Source organism: Callithrix jacchus, chromosome X (assembly GCF_049354715.1).
Source record: "Callithrix jacchus isolate 240 chromosome X, calJac240_pri, whole genome shotgun sequence".
Taxonomy (NCBI): Eukaryota; Metazoa; Chordata; class Mammalia; order Primates; family Cebidae; genus Callithrix; species Callithrix jacchus.
In genome coordinates, this window is record NC_133524.1 from 40711752 (window position 1) to 40726244 (window position 14493).

A 14493-nucleotide genomic window follows, 5' to 3' on the forward strand; every position below is an offset into this window, starting at 1 on the left:
CTGGTACTAATAGCTGTACAGGCTAGGTTATCTTGAGGTAACGAGCAATCCTCCAACTCTCACTCCCTAATTCCCCACATCCAGATTGTTCTCTTCATGTTGTCTTTTCCTCTCAAGGAGGCCAGGCCAGGCATTTCACATATTGAGGGTAGTAGATGAGGTAACTGTCTTAGTCGGCTCTAGTTTCAATAACAAAATCCCTTAGACTGGGTAATTTACAAACAACAGATATTTAGCAGTCACAGTTCTACAGGCTGGGAAGTCCAAGGTCAAGCTACCAGCAGATTCCATGTCTGGTGAGGGGTCTCTGCTTCATAGATAGTGCCTTTACCCTGAGTCCTCACATGGCAGAAGGGACAAACGGGCTCCCTCAAGCCTCTTTTATAAGAGCACTCATCCCATTTATGGGAGTGAAGCCTTTGTGACCTAATCACCTCCCAAATACCCCACCTCTTAATATCATCACATTGGGGATTTGGTTTCAACGCAGGAATTTTGGAGGGGCACCAATGTTCAGACTATAGCAGTAGGCAAGTCTCAACACTCAAGTGCCTGTCAAATCATGCTTGCCTCGTGCCTTTGCTGATGGTCTTCTTTTTCATGCCATTGCTGGCGTTCCATTGGCCAAAGCAAGTAATGTGGCTCAACTCAACATGAGAGGGGACTACCCATGTGTGTGGATATCCAGAGGTATAACTCATTGGGGGCCATATTTGCAACCACTTACCACACACAGGAGTAAAAGCCTCTCCCCTCCCACATGATGACTGAAATGTCATCATTTATCTTTCAGACCATTGTCCTCTTTTTGCTTGCTCTTTGAGAAATCAGGCGTGGCTTTACTGACTATCCTATGACCCAGCAATTGTATTTCAAGATATACAGCCAAGAGAAACAAGTGCTTGTATGCACCAAAAGCCCTGCACACAAATGCACGTAGCAGCTTTATTCACAACAGCCTGAACTGGAAACAACCTAAATGCCCATCAACAGGAGAGCAGATAAACGAATCACGGTATACTCATACAGTAACACACTATACAGCATTGAAAAAGAACGAATTACTGCTACAGAAACAACACAGATGAACATCCCAGACAACGTTGAGTAAAAGAAGCCAAACACACAAGAATAGATGCTCTATGATTCTATTTATTTGAAGTTCAAAAACAGATAAATTAGCCGAGTATGATGGCTCACACCTATAATCCCAGCACTTGGGAGGCCAAGATGGAAGGATCACTTGAGCCCAGGAGTTTGAGACCAGCTTGGGCAACATACTGAGACCATGTCTCTATACAAAATAAAAGATTAGCCAGGCATGGTGGCATGAGCTTGCAGTCCCAGCTATTCAGGAGAGTGAGGCAGGAGGATGGCTTGAGCCCAGGAGGTCGGGGCTGCAGTGAGCTGTGACTGCACCACCACACCACTGCACTCCAGCCCAGGCGACCCCGTTTCCAAAAAAAACAGATTAGAAGTCAAAATAATGGTTACCTTTGGAGGAATAGAAAGTGGGAGGGAACACAAGGGAGCTTCTGGGGCAGGTGTTAAAAATAGTCTCTATGTCGACCTGGGTGACTATGGGTCTATACATACGTAAAGAATCATAGACTTGTACACTTAAAATTGATGGACTTTACTGTGCTTATAGCTTATCTGTTTTTCAACGACATTAAAAGTAAGAATGAGATTCAGGTGTGGGCTCGGGGCTGAAGCCCAGGCTTCGGCGTCCGCATGGGCTTCAGGGATGTGTCTGGGAGGGCAGGGCCCAGTGCCCAAGATTGGGGATTAATTCCAGACATCTGTGATTTCCTAGGGATTAACTGAGGCGGAGGGCACATGCTTTTGTGTGTATCCAGATGGGTGCTTCCTAAATCCTGGGAGCTCAGCGCTTTCGTGGAGGCTCCAGTGTTTTAGGAGTTACTTTCTTAAAATCCAAGCTTAAGAAAGGTGTTTTTGGAGTTCTCTGGTCTTAAGGGTTAATCCTGTGGAAACTGACTTCTAAGGGCGAATCCAGGAGCCTGTGGTTTTGGTATTTAATTCTGAATCCCTATGTGCTACATAAGGAGTGAATCCTGGGTGGGCAACCTTGGGTCTTGGAGAATGATCCTCGCTGAAAGGTGTTGGGAGTGTGAGAGGGGCGATTCTGGTTTAGATGATGAATTCTGCAGGCCCTGGGAGGCCTTCCAGAGCATACAAGCTAAAATAACCCTGGGCTTAGATCTGAGTATGAATTACAGACGGAGCGAGCCGGCCAAAAGCAGCCAATCGTCTTTCAAAACAAGAAGAAGGTCCTGCTGGGAGAAACTGGCAAGGAGAAGCTCCTGCAGTACTACAAGAACCTTGGTCCGGGCTTCAAGACATCCAAAGAGGCTACCGAGGGCACCTACATTGACAAGAAATGCCCCTTCACTGCTAATGTCTCCATTCAAGGACAGATCATCTCTGGCACGGTGACCAAGATGAAGAGGCAGAAGACCACTGTCATCAGCCAAGACTATCTCCATTACATTTGCAAGTACAATGGCTTCAAGAAGAGCCATAAAAATATGCCCGTACACCTGTCCCCTGCGTCCAGATCGACATCATCACAGTGGACGAGTCCTGGCCCCTGAGCAAGACGGTGCACCTCAATGTGCTCAAAGTCACTAACGCCACCGGCACCAAGAAGCAGTTCCAGAAGTTCTAAAGCTGGACGTTTGCCTACTCCCCACAATGAAATAAAGTTATTTTCTCATTCCCCACCCCTGCCAGAAAAAAGTAAGAATGGCTTTTCTCGTATGGCTCCTCTGGAAAGGCTGGCAACCTTGGAAGGGGGCCAAGGTGATCTGACCTGCCCTGTGCCTTCTCTCAAGCCAGCAGGGAAAAGACCTTGCTCCTTGTTTGTACCCCAAAGAGCTCCACATGCTATGGTGGTCGGTGCAGTTTACTTCCCGACTGGGGCACAGTGGTGGTGGCCACACAGGCCGCGCTGTGGGAAGTGCTTTGAAGAGGCCTTTGTTCCCAAGAGTTGATCAAGAAAACAAGCTGGTAATGAACAGCAGAAATAATAATACTTAATAATGGGCAGAATCAAAATGGATTTCAATCCCTGCAGCTAATTTGCCAGGAAACTTACTCGTGAGGCAGGCAGCTCTCTAGCTCTCTCCCCTCATCAGACTGCAGGGTAAACAAGGAAATGGTAGGACTGGGAAAGTGGGGAGGTGGAGGGAGAGGGGGAGGGGGAAGGGAGGGAGGAGCAGCCGGGTCGGAATGGGCTCTTTGGAAATGTGCAGAGACGCTGGGGAGTGTGAGTGGGCAGGGGCTAGGAAGGGTAGGAGCCCCCAAATCTCAAAGATGTTTCTCAGAGGCCCTGCAGGCTCCCCTGCCCCCGAAATGGCTGCGAAGCCCAGGGTTCCTCCTCCAGATCTCCAGCTCAGCCCCTCTGACTCTTCAACCCTTGTTACATATCCTCCACTGTTACTGCCCACCCCCAAGAGCTAAGGGAGGGGGCCTCAAGACCACACAACAATGGAAGGAAACCCCTTGTCAGGGAAGGAAGATTCTAACTGGAGCCCTCAATGCTCCAGAAAGATTATCTTTCCGGTTCCCATCGCAAAGTGGAGCAACCCCCACTACCCATAAGCTATCACCACCCTTTTCCTCCCCACCCCACCCCAAACAAGCTGATTTGTTTACCTTTTACCATTCCGTTAAAAAATTGGATTTTACAGATTCTTCTTCCAGGATGAGGGCAAAAGGCAGCCTGGGCTTCCTCTGTTATTTTAAGGCAAGAGATGTCGGCCTGAAGCCTGCTCTGAGATCTTGCAGGGTGTCAGGGCTTGTTAAATAGATTTGTGAGGGTCAAGCCTATTTAAGACCTGCTGGCCGGGCGTGGTGGCTCACATCTGTAATCCCAGCACTTTGGGAGGCCGAGGCAGGCAGATCACCTGAGGTCAGGAATTCAAGACCAGCCTGGCCAACATGGTGAAATCCTGTCTCTACTAAAAATATAAAAACTAGCCAGATGTGGTTGCACACACCTGTAGTCCCACCTACTCGGGAGGCTGAGGCAGGAGAATCGCTTGAACGCAGGAAGGGGAGGTTGCAGTAAGCTGAGATTGCGCCATTGCACCCCAGCCTCGAAAACAGAGCAAAACTCTATCTCAAAAAAAAAAAAAAAGACCTGCTCACAACCAAAGGTCTTCAGATCACCTTGTCTGTGGCCAATGAAAAAAATGCTTCCCTTCATGCCATGCCTTTCCCTGCCTGTCCACAGTCCCCTTCAACTGCCCCTGGCTTCTCAGGGCTCCTCCCCTCCCCCTCCAAACTTGCTATTTGCCAACACTATTTACCTTCCCCACCTCCATATCCCACTTTTTTATTCAACGTCCCAATCAGGTGTAGGAGAAGCTAAAGCCCGAATGCACATCTCTGTCTTTCACCAGGAGTCCATCGAGGCTCAATGCCTGAACCCCAAGGCTGGTGGACGAACACGAGAACTCTTCCATTTCCACTATTTGACTGCTTGCCTACATCGCCAAATGGATCCCTCTCTTTTCAGCTTTAGTAGAGTGGATTCTTCTTGCTAAAGGCTAAGTACTCGCTGAGTTGCAAGTTTTAGAAAATGAGGCCATTGTGGGGCTATTTCCGAGGGAAAGGAAGACCTGCAGTGCCAGCGACAGCCCCGTCCACCTCCCACAAGAATTGGGCACCATTATTTTTACATAGGGGAAAATTCCATCTCCTATTTAAAGGAAAACAACTGACTCTGGCTTCATCTTCTGCCAAAGCATACACCGTGAGGAGATGGCAAAGGTTTAATTCTTAGAGACAGCTGGAAGCAAATGACCAACAGGAACTTCAGGATGAAGATGGCTTTTCAGTATCTAAGAGGGCTTTGCTGGTGAAGCCCCTGCAAAGGCGGCAGCTATGGTATAACAGGGATGAAGGGGGTAGGAGAGACCTCCTCTCCATGGCATCCTGCTGGGAGCATAGCCAGGCTGGGTGAGGAGCAGAGCCAGCCTCCCAGGAAGGGGCAAAGAAAGGTGGAGTTCGCCGTGGCTTTTGAAAACCAGTTTCCCAGGGCTTTGCCTGTAACAAAGTATCATGTGCTGGGGGCTTAAACAATAGAATTGTATCTTCTCACAGTTCTGGAGGCTGGAAGTCTGAGATCAAGGTGTCAGCAGGCTTGGTTCCTTCTGAGGTCTCTCTCCTTGGCTTGTAGATGGCTGTCTTCCGGCTGTATCTTCACAGTCTTCCCTGTGTGTGTCTGTGTCCTAATTTCCTCTTCTTATGAAGACACCAACCATGTTGGATTAGGGCTCACCCAAATGACCTCGTTTTAACTTAATTACCACTTTAAAGACCCCCATTTCCAAATACTGTCACATTCTGAAGGACTGAGGGTTAGGACTTCAACATATGAATTTTCAGGGTATGCAAATCAGCCCACAGCACCACTACAGGGTTTCTCTTTTGCTTCCACAATTACAACCTATTTAAACTGCAATCAACATAATGCGGGGACTGGGAGAAGCTGCAGGGTTGCCGATCACACATAAAAGGGTCCTTGTCTACCCCAACCCCAGGCTCCTTTCTGCCTAAATTCGCCTCAGAATCCAAGTCTCGTCTCTGCAAGAACTCCTTCCTGTCCCCTGAACTCACATGGAGCTTTCCCTTTGTCAAATTTCACAAGGAAGGATCATTCGAGTCGTGCTTTCTGCATCTTGAGAGTAAATCATAAATTCACTTTTTTTTTTTGAGACAGTATCTCTCTCTGTCAGAGCAAGCGAGCGAGTGAGCGAGAGAGAGAGAAAGCACCAGGTGAAAGCCATTTCACTTTTTCCAACCTGGCCTCAGAGTCACCTCTGCTTCATTCAATTCATTGGAAATGTCTGGCCCAGATTCAGAGGAGAATTAGGTTCCACCTGGTTGGGAGGATGGTCAAAGAAAGTCTAGATATGCTTTTTATTTGTTGTTGGTTGAGACAGGGTCCTGCTCAGTAATCCAGGCTGGGCTGCAGGGGTGTGATCATGATTCACTGTATCCCCAGCCTCCTGGACTCAAAAGATCCTCCTACCTCAGCCTCTCTAGTAGCTAGGACCATAGGCATGTGCCATCACACCTGGCCAGTTTTTTTTTCTTTTTTTTTTTTTTAGAGATGGCGGGGTCTTGCTAATGTTGCTGAGCTAGCCTTGAACTCCTAGGCTCAAGTGATCCTCCCACTTTGGCCTCCCAAACTGCTGGGATTACAGGTATGAGCCACTGCACCTAGCTGAGACGGTTTTCAACCCTTACAGAAGCAATACTTGGCAGACAAGGAGCCCATGTCCCTAACCCTGTACAATGCCAGAGCTTCCTGGCACTGCCTAAATCCAGACCTTCTGAACACAAGGGAGAACGTGAACACTATTTTGGACATATCAATGTCATGTGGGGATTTTTGGTTACTCTCAGCCAAATCTAATCCTAGCTGATACTGAGAGCATGAACTGCCATGTCCTATTCCTGGCACGGAGCAAGTTCTCAAGCCAGAACTCGCTAAGTGAGACTGGATGGGCTGATGGAAGGAGGGAGGGAAGGAAAATGCGGCAGTGAACATACTGGACTGCAGATCTCAAATACACCATTCCATCGGTCGGCAGATTCACTTGTACTGGTTACGCTGTATCCTGATATTTATTTGTTAAAGTGAAAAAACATGCAAAGAAAACCTTAAGTTAATATATAAGGAAGTAGAGGACAAACAGTAAGTGTCTGTGGATGGAATGGATGAGTGAATGAGCAATTATAGGACTTAAACAGGCAAGCGAAGATCCCAAAGCAAAGGCTCTCAGATTGGTCAAGGTGCCCAGGCTGGCTCAAGGCCACATTATGAAAAAGCCCTTTGTCCCAGAAGCCCCTTTTTCCTCTCTCATCCTGCTCCACTCTCTCCTTTTCCTTCTCTTCTTCCTTTTTTTTAGACAGGGTCTCCCTCTTTTCGCCGAGGCTGGCACACTATGGCACAATCTCGGCTCATTATAGCCCCTGCCTCCTAGGTTCAAGTGATTCTCTCACCTCAACCCCCTAAGTAGCTGGGATTATAGGCACGCCCCACTATACCTGGCTAATTTTCTGTATTTTTAGTAGAGATGGGGTTTCACCATGTTGGCCAGGATGGTCTCGAGATCCTGATCTCAGGTGATCTGCCCAACTCGGCCTCCCAAAGTGCTGAGATTACAGGAGTGAGCCACCATGCCTGGTGGGGTTTTTTTTTTTTTTTTTTTTTTTTTGAGAAAGGGTCTGGCTCTGTCACCCAAGTTGGAGTGCGTTAATTGGACTCTTCCAATTAATGGAGTATGGTGGAAGTGATGCCATGTGGTCTCTGATGCTGAGTCCCACCATGCAAACAGCTTCTGCTTGGTGCCCTCCTCCTCTCTTTTGGGACACTAACCTTTGGAACCTAGTCACCATGCTGTAAGAAAGCCCAAGACACACAGAGAGGTTGTGTGTAAATATGTGACCAACAGCCCCAGCTAAGGGCTTTGAGGACAGCCACCATCAACTGGCAGACCTCTGAGTGAGCAAGCCTCCTTTCCAGCATGTGCATGCTGCCTGACAAGGAAACCCCCCTCCCTTTCCAGCATGTGCATGCTGCCTGACAAGGAAACCCCCCTCCCGGTGTCTGCAGTAGCAGAGAAGCCCTGAGGCAGAAAACGAAAGGCACAGATGAATGGGACTCACTTCGGGTAAGATGCTGTCAGTGTGAGGTGAGTCAAGGCCCTCATGGAACAGTCCACAATGGCCACAGCTGGAAGCAGCAGAGGTGAGGCCTCAGGGACATAAGTCAAGGCACCAGAGGCAAATGATCCAGCAATTTCTTTAACCCCCTTTGTCTCAGTTTCCTCATACGAAAAATGGAAACCCTAAGAGGGCACTTGTGAGGATTGAACATGATAACCCATGCAAAGTGCCAAACAATGGAAGTGCTCAATACATATTAGTCTACTAAGAGAAAGGGGTCAGGGCCGGTGGCTCATGCCTGTAATCTCGGCACTTTGGGAGGCCAAGGCCGGCAGATCACCGGGGCCTTGGTCAGGAGTTCGAGGTCAGGAGTTCGAGACCAGCCTAGCCAACATGGTGAAACCCCATCTCTACTAAAAATACAAAAATTAACCAGGCACAGTGGCTCATGCCTGTGAATTGGCTGTGGCTAAATGCAGGGCCTCAGCAGCAATTGCAAGGGTGGCTCAGATCCTCATACCTCAGCATAGTAGATAGAGCAGCCAAGGGCACCCAAGCCACCACAGCACCAAAGGGCGTCCACCTGGGGCGTGTAACGGAGTAACATCAGGTTCCATGTTCAAGTCCAAGAGGGACAAGCACACCTTGTCCAAGCCCAGTCAGCCCAGTGGGGAGGGCCAGGATGCAGAGAGCAGCGTGCGGACACATGTTCCTTGCTCAATACCAGGACAGTGTAGGACCAGCTTCTCCTCCACCCCACTCCCCACTCCCGGGGCTGCAGCTCAAGTCTGGGAAAAATGAGTGAGGGATAATCCTGAAGAGACAGCATTTGCCTTAAAGTGACCATGATTTAAACCAGAAGTGACTGTTACCTTGACTTGCAAGTTTAAGTTGTCGACCATCAGCAGAAATGGGGGCTCAAGAGCCCAGTTAAGTCTGCAGTTGGGGAGAAATAAAGAAAAGCTGCATCTTAGCACACCTGAGTGTCAGGAGAGTGGAACTTAAACCTGCTACACAAGAGCTTTACTCAAAGCTTGGGAATAACCGGAGGAAATGAAGCCAGAGCGGAGCTTACACATAAATAATCCAGTTGACAAGCTGCGACTTGCTCTCCAGGGGCCACGTCCCTGCAGAAGGCACACGCACGGGAGGGGGCAGGCAGAGGGAGGAGGAGGAGGGGAGGAGGTCAGGAGCCTGTCCAAAGGAAGACAAAACGTGTGACTCTCCTTTTAGGATCCTGCTGCCTCTCTCAACAACTCTTAATTACTAGCAATCAGCTCTTAATTACCTACAACAAGAGAGACCAGGGAAAACACAGATAAATGAAATCCACAGATAATCCCCCAACCCCAATTTGGTCGATAACATCATCCAGCTTCCCCAAGTAACCTCTTGCCAGGGCTCCTGATCTCCTGACAAGTTGCAGATCAGAAGGATCCCCGGTTCACCGTCTTTCCTTGCCCTTGCCCTGGCCAATGCCTGCCTTCTGTTGATGCAGAGAGAGAAGTGGGTGGACCCTAAATAATTCCCAACTGGATATTCTTTCCTCCCATCCCTGGGATGCGGCTGCCAGGGCCCCTGGCCGGGTGCCAGGCTCCAAGCCTCCTGGCACTGGACTGTTTTCACTGTGTGTTTGCCCAACAAACAGGAATGCTGGCTGAGAATTAAAGCCACCTTGGAGGACAGGAAGACAGGACAACAGGTTTCAGCACAAGGGACTGGGAAGGCACACTATGTGGGGGGGCTGCTGTGGGCCACCACATGTCCCACAGGCCCAGGGGTCTCTCTGTCCACACCTGAGTCAGGGTGGCTTCCTAGAGGCAGAGGACAGAACCAAGACAAGTTAAAACCGAGAGTGAGAGCAAGGATGGAGGAAAGACAGCCCAGCCTGGAGGCTCCCGGTTCTTGTTTTCTGACTTTTTCAGTCAGGCAATCAGGAATTCTTTTTCTTTTTTTTTTTAGAGAAATGATCTTGCTCTGCCACCTAGGCTGGAGTGCAGTGGCACAATCATAGCTCACTGCATCCTCGAACTCCTGGGCTCAAGCGATCCTCCCACCTCAGCCTCCTGGTAGCTGGGACTACTGGTGTGCACAGTTATACCTAGCTAATTTTTTTATTTTTTGTAGAGGTAGGGTCTCACTTCGTTGCCCAGGCTGGTCTGGAACTCCTGGGCTTAAACGATTTCCCACCTTGGCCTCTCTCCCAAAGTACTGGGATTACAGGCTTGCAGTCAGGGATTCTTAAATGCACCCTGTCTGAGCAGGCAGGCAGGGCATATGCCTCAGGTCTCATGCCTGGGCTGGCAGAATCCTGGGCAAACTGCCTGTCCTGCTTTAAAAGAATGTCCTGGGGTCATTGCCTGGAGAAAAATGTCCAAGACTGACCCAGCAGCACAGCAAATGGGCCAGTATCAGCTAAAAAGGAAAAAAAAAAAAAAGAAGCAAAGGGAATCCATAGAATCCCTACCCCTCCCTTTCCCACTCCTTTACCCCACCCACCCCATCCCACCCCAGCCATGGCCAAGGCAGCTAGGGGCTGGGGGCCTCTTGAGTTCAGAGAAGTAGCCACATTGAGCATGAACCCAAACATCACTCTCCCTTTTCTGATTTTTCTTTTTTCCTACTGTCCAGTGAACACGGCGGAGAAGCCAATCCTCATTCCCGCAGGCCTCGTTAATGATCCCGCGGCAGCAAATGTGCCTTGTTATTGCTGGAAACGTGGAAGCAGCACGTTCCCCACCAACGTGCAAACACCACACAGGAAGCACCTTCTCCCCTCCCCCTCCTCCTCTCCAGTCCTCCCCACCTTTCCCAGAAGCTTCAAGTGCCTGAGTCCTGTTAAGCAGCCTGTCCAAAACGTGTCCCCACTCTTACCCATCGCCCACCTAGATTTCTCTGGAGTTGAGTCAGCCAGGAGGCAGCAAACGCGGAGGTCCCCGAGAGAAGGTTGCCTACTGCAAATCAGAGGCTAGACAGTGCATGGAATGGAAGCCCACCGGACACAGGGTGAGGCAAAGAGATGCTACAGGTGAGGGGCTACAGTGGAAGGGAGGGGGCGCAGGGATGCTGCTATGGCCTCACCTCTTCACCACACCCCTCTCAACCTTAACTGGGTCACAGTCCCTTCCACACTCTCAATTGGCATTACTGCAGCCAGCACTAATTCGATTTCATCACAGGGAGACAGGAAAGATTTTTCTCGAGTCCTTTGCGTCTGCTATGTCTGTCTCCTCTAATGGGGACTGTTGGTTCTGCTTCATGAAGATGGATTTTCAAGCTTTTTGGCCTTTCCTCACCCCATATGATGACCATTTGAACAAGGGAGAGGCCGTGAGGTAGAGACAGGGAGACACCCAGGCCCCAGGAACAAAGCGGTTTCCTACTATCCAAAGCCACCACGATTCCCGGGCGTCATTATGCATCTCTCCTGTGACCTGGTGACCTGGGACTCCAGATAGCACGTGACACAGCAGATGAGATGTGCCAGCAGCCCTTCTCGCCAAACTGATATGAAATCAAATGATGCAGGGAAGTTTTTAGAAGGGAAAAGAAGAAAGAGTGCGAAAGACAACATTTGATTTCCCCCGCTGAGGAGGCTGACAGCACTCTCTGCCAAACAAAAATTGCCTGCCTTTCTCAAAGCCAGCATTCTGGAGCTGTTTTCTGATTATTTCAATCAGCCAGATAACGTGGAGGTTTGAGACAGCTGCTTTTGCGGTTTGGAGGGTCTGGCTTTTCTGCTGGCTCCTGCAGAAGCATAATTGTTGCTCCCCGAAGTTCACGTGCAGCTAGGGAAAAAGAGTTTGAACGGATTTTTCAACCCCAAGATATAAGCATCCTGGAATGTGTTGCAAGGTCAAGCAGTCTTTTCGAGCTGACTGGCTGGATCTGAGGCCCCGCTGCCTAGTTCAGTGTTCTGCATTCTCAGCCGGTTTTCTCGCTGATAATAGGAACTGGCTAAATGTGGGTTCTGTTCGTTCCTATGTGTAGTCCCCAGGCCTCAGAGCCCAGTGGGTTGTGCTGTCTGGCTGCCTGGAGTCTGGAATGATGGCCCCCTTCGTGGCTTGTTTCTTCATACCAGGTTTATGCAGAAGGATCACCAGACATGCCCTAAACCTCTACAAGAGTACAGAAAGAACAAAGTACATGCTGCCCACCACATGCCACGGACCCCAGAGAAAAGGGCACAATTCATTTTAAGGGACAATGCTGAACTCAAGGTGGCTTTAAAGGTAGCCAAGATTAGAAAAAGATTTCTATTAGGCCAAAAAAATCAGAATATCTGTGGGGCACTGTGACTCATGCCTTTAATCCCAGCATTTTGGGAGGCCAAGGTGGGAGGATCACTGAAGGTCAGGAGTTGGAGATCAGCCTGGCCAATATGGTAAAACCCCTGTCTCTATTAAAAATACAAAAATTATCCAGGTGTGGTGGCACACACCTGTAGTCCCAGCTACTTGGGAGGCTGAGGCAGGAGAATTGTTTGAGCCCTGGAGGCGAAGATTGCAGTGAGCTGAGATTGCGCCACTGCAATCCACCTGTGCAACAGAGTGAGGAGACTGTCTCAACAAAACAAAACAAATCAGAACATCATCAGAGAAAGTTAGCCAGTGTATTATACAGGACTACATTTATTAGAATCCTACCAAATGTTGAGTACCTGCTATGAACAGGAGCAGAGCTACATGTTTTTGTATGCATCATCTCATTTAATTCTCACAAGTGATGCAGATATCACAGTCACCATTGACATTCCAGAAATCTGGAAAACTCTCCTGTGTGTTCATTTTTTGTTTCTGAAATTGCAAATCTTCCCTTCTCTGGAACTCTTGTTTTTAAAACACTTGCAATCCTGAATAAATCTTAAAACAGCACTGTCTTCCTGAATGCCATTTTCTGATGGGAAGGGTGGGTGAGTTCAGGCAAAGAGCAGACTTCCAAGGCCTCCTCGCAGCTATCTGCATCCACCTCCTCACTGTTCAGGGAATCCCTTTTTGATTTTCCTTTTTTGGCTGATCTCTCCCTGATTGGAAACTTTTTTTCTGACACCAATGCATACATACACGAGTTGATTAATATCTTCCTTCTTGGTTGCAAAGAATTAGCACCAGGCTAACTATCTGCAGTATAACCTTGTGTTCATTGTTTTCTAGGTTCTTAGATGGTGTCTTGCTCTGTCGCTCAGGCTGGAGTGCAGTGGTGCGATCTCGGCTCACTGCAACCTCTGCCTCCCAGGTTCAAGTGATTCTCCCGCCTCAGCCTCCCAAGTAGCTGGGATTACAGGTGCCCACCACCACGCCTGGCTAATTTTTTGTATTTTTAGTAGAGACAGTGTTTCACCATGTTGGCCATGCTGGTCTCAAACTCCTGACCTCAAGTGATCTGCCCGCCTCAGCTTCCCAAGATGCTGGGATTACAGGCATGAGCCACCGCACCTGGCCTGTTGACTTGAGGAGCCCATGACCACTGCCTACTGCAGGGGGTATAATGGCAATCAAACAAAGTGTTTGCTGAACATCCCAGCGCTGGGCTAGCAGGAGCTCACAAAACCCACCACCAAACCAGGGGTTAGTGTTCTGTCCCCACTGAGACTCTCGGGGCTTTCACGAGAGAACTCCCTAACAAAGCAAAGCTATAGGGCGAGGAGGTTGGCCAGACCACTAACTGATACCCAGAACACAAACATCCAAAGATGTCTCCCTTACCTCTGACACCTTAAGAGGCCAGAAACTTATTTCAATAATGCAGTCATGGCTCAAAACCTCATGCAATTCCACTTTTAGAACCACTGCCAGACGCAGCTGACAGATGACATTGAAAACAGGAGTTTCATTGGATAAAGCTTAGTCTCATGTTTGCCCTCATAGCCTAAAGTATTATTCTCTGAGTACGGGTCATCTTTTTAGGGGGTGATCTCAGGAAATAGGGTTGAGAGAGTGGAGAAAGTGAGACAAGAAAGGGGGTAAAGACAACAAGAATGTGTTAGTGAATGGGTTAACTCTGTGGACAAAGGAGGTCCAGTCCCATTTGAGCTCCTCTGGGAGATGGTGTGGACACTCCAGGACACACCTCAGACTTCTCCCACTGAGTCGTGATGAAAAGGAGATATTGATCGATCATCTCCCTGGCATCATTGGACGGGAGTCAGACCTGAGGGCATTCATTCCGCAGCCGTTTCAATACCGTCATCCTGCCTGCAAGCCACACCTGGCAGAGATGTTCAGAAAATCATCTGCAGGTACAAGAACTGTCTGCAGGGGACCTCTGGGGCGGGCAGAGGGCACATGGGCACCAACAGTACCTGCTATAGGTCTGAATGACTTTTGAACTGTCAGTAAGAAATCAAAGCCACCTTTGGATGATAAAGACTGCTATCAGCAGAGATCTTTAGAGAAATAATAATAATAGCTGAAGTTTATTGAGCGTTTATTGTGTGCCAGTTCTAAGCACTTTATATGCACTAAGCCATTTAGTTCTCACACATATGTGTAAAATAGGCACCATTATTATATTCTTCTGACAGATAAGGAAATGGATGTGCCACAAACTCCAAGACAATTCCACAGACATCTTGGAGCAGTGAACCCATCATTGGAATAAACAAACAGCCATCCAGGTGATAGTTTTAAGAAGATAAATTAGATTGGTGTATATATAAATATATGTATACACAAATGTATTCCAGTATGTTTGGTAAAAGCAAAAATAGTCTCATGACTTATACATGAACCAATGAATAACCAATTGAATTCTGGCCACCCTAAAGGCCCTAGGAGTTTAGAAGCAGGA

General features: G+C 48.6%; 1 pseudogene; it reads left to right on the plus strand.

The window, feature by feature from the left end:
- Window positions 1-979: 979 nt before the first annotated feature.
- Window positions 980-2689, plus strand: LOC100402468 (small ribosomal subunit protein uS17 pseudogene; annotated as a pseudogene).
- Window positions 2690-14493: the final 11804 nt, after the last annotated feature.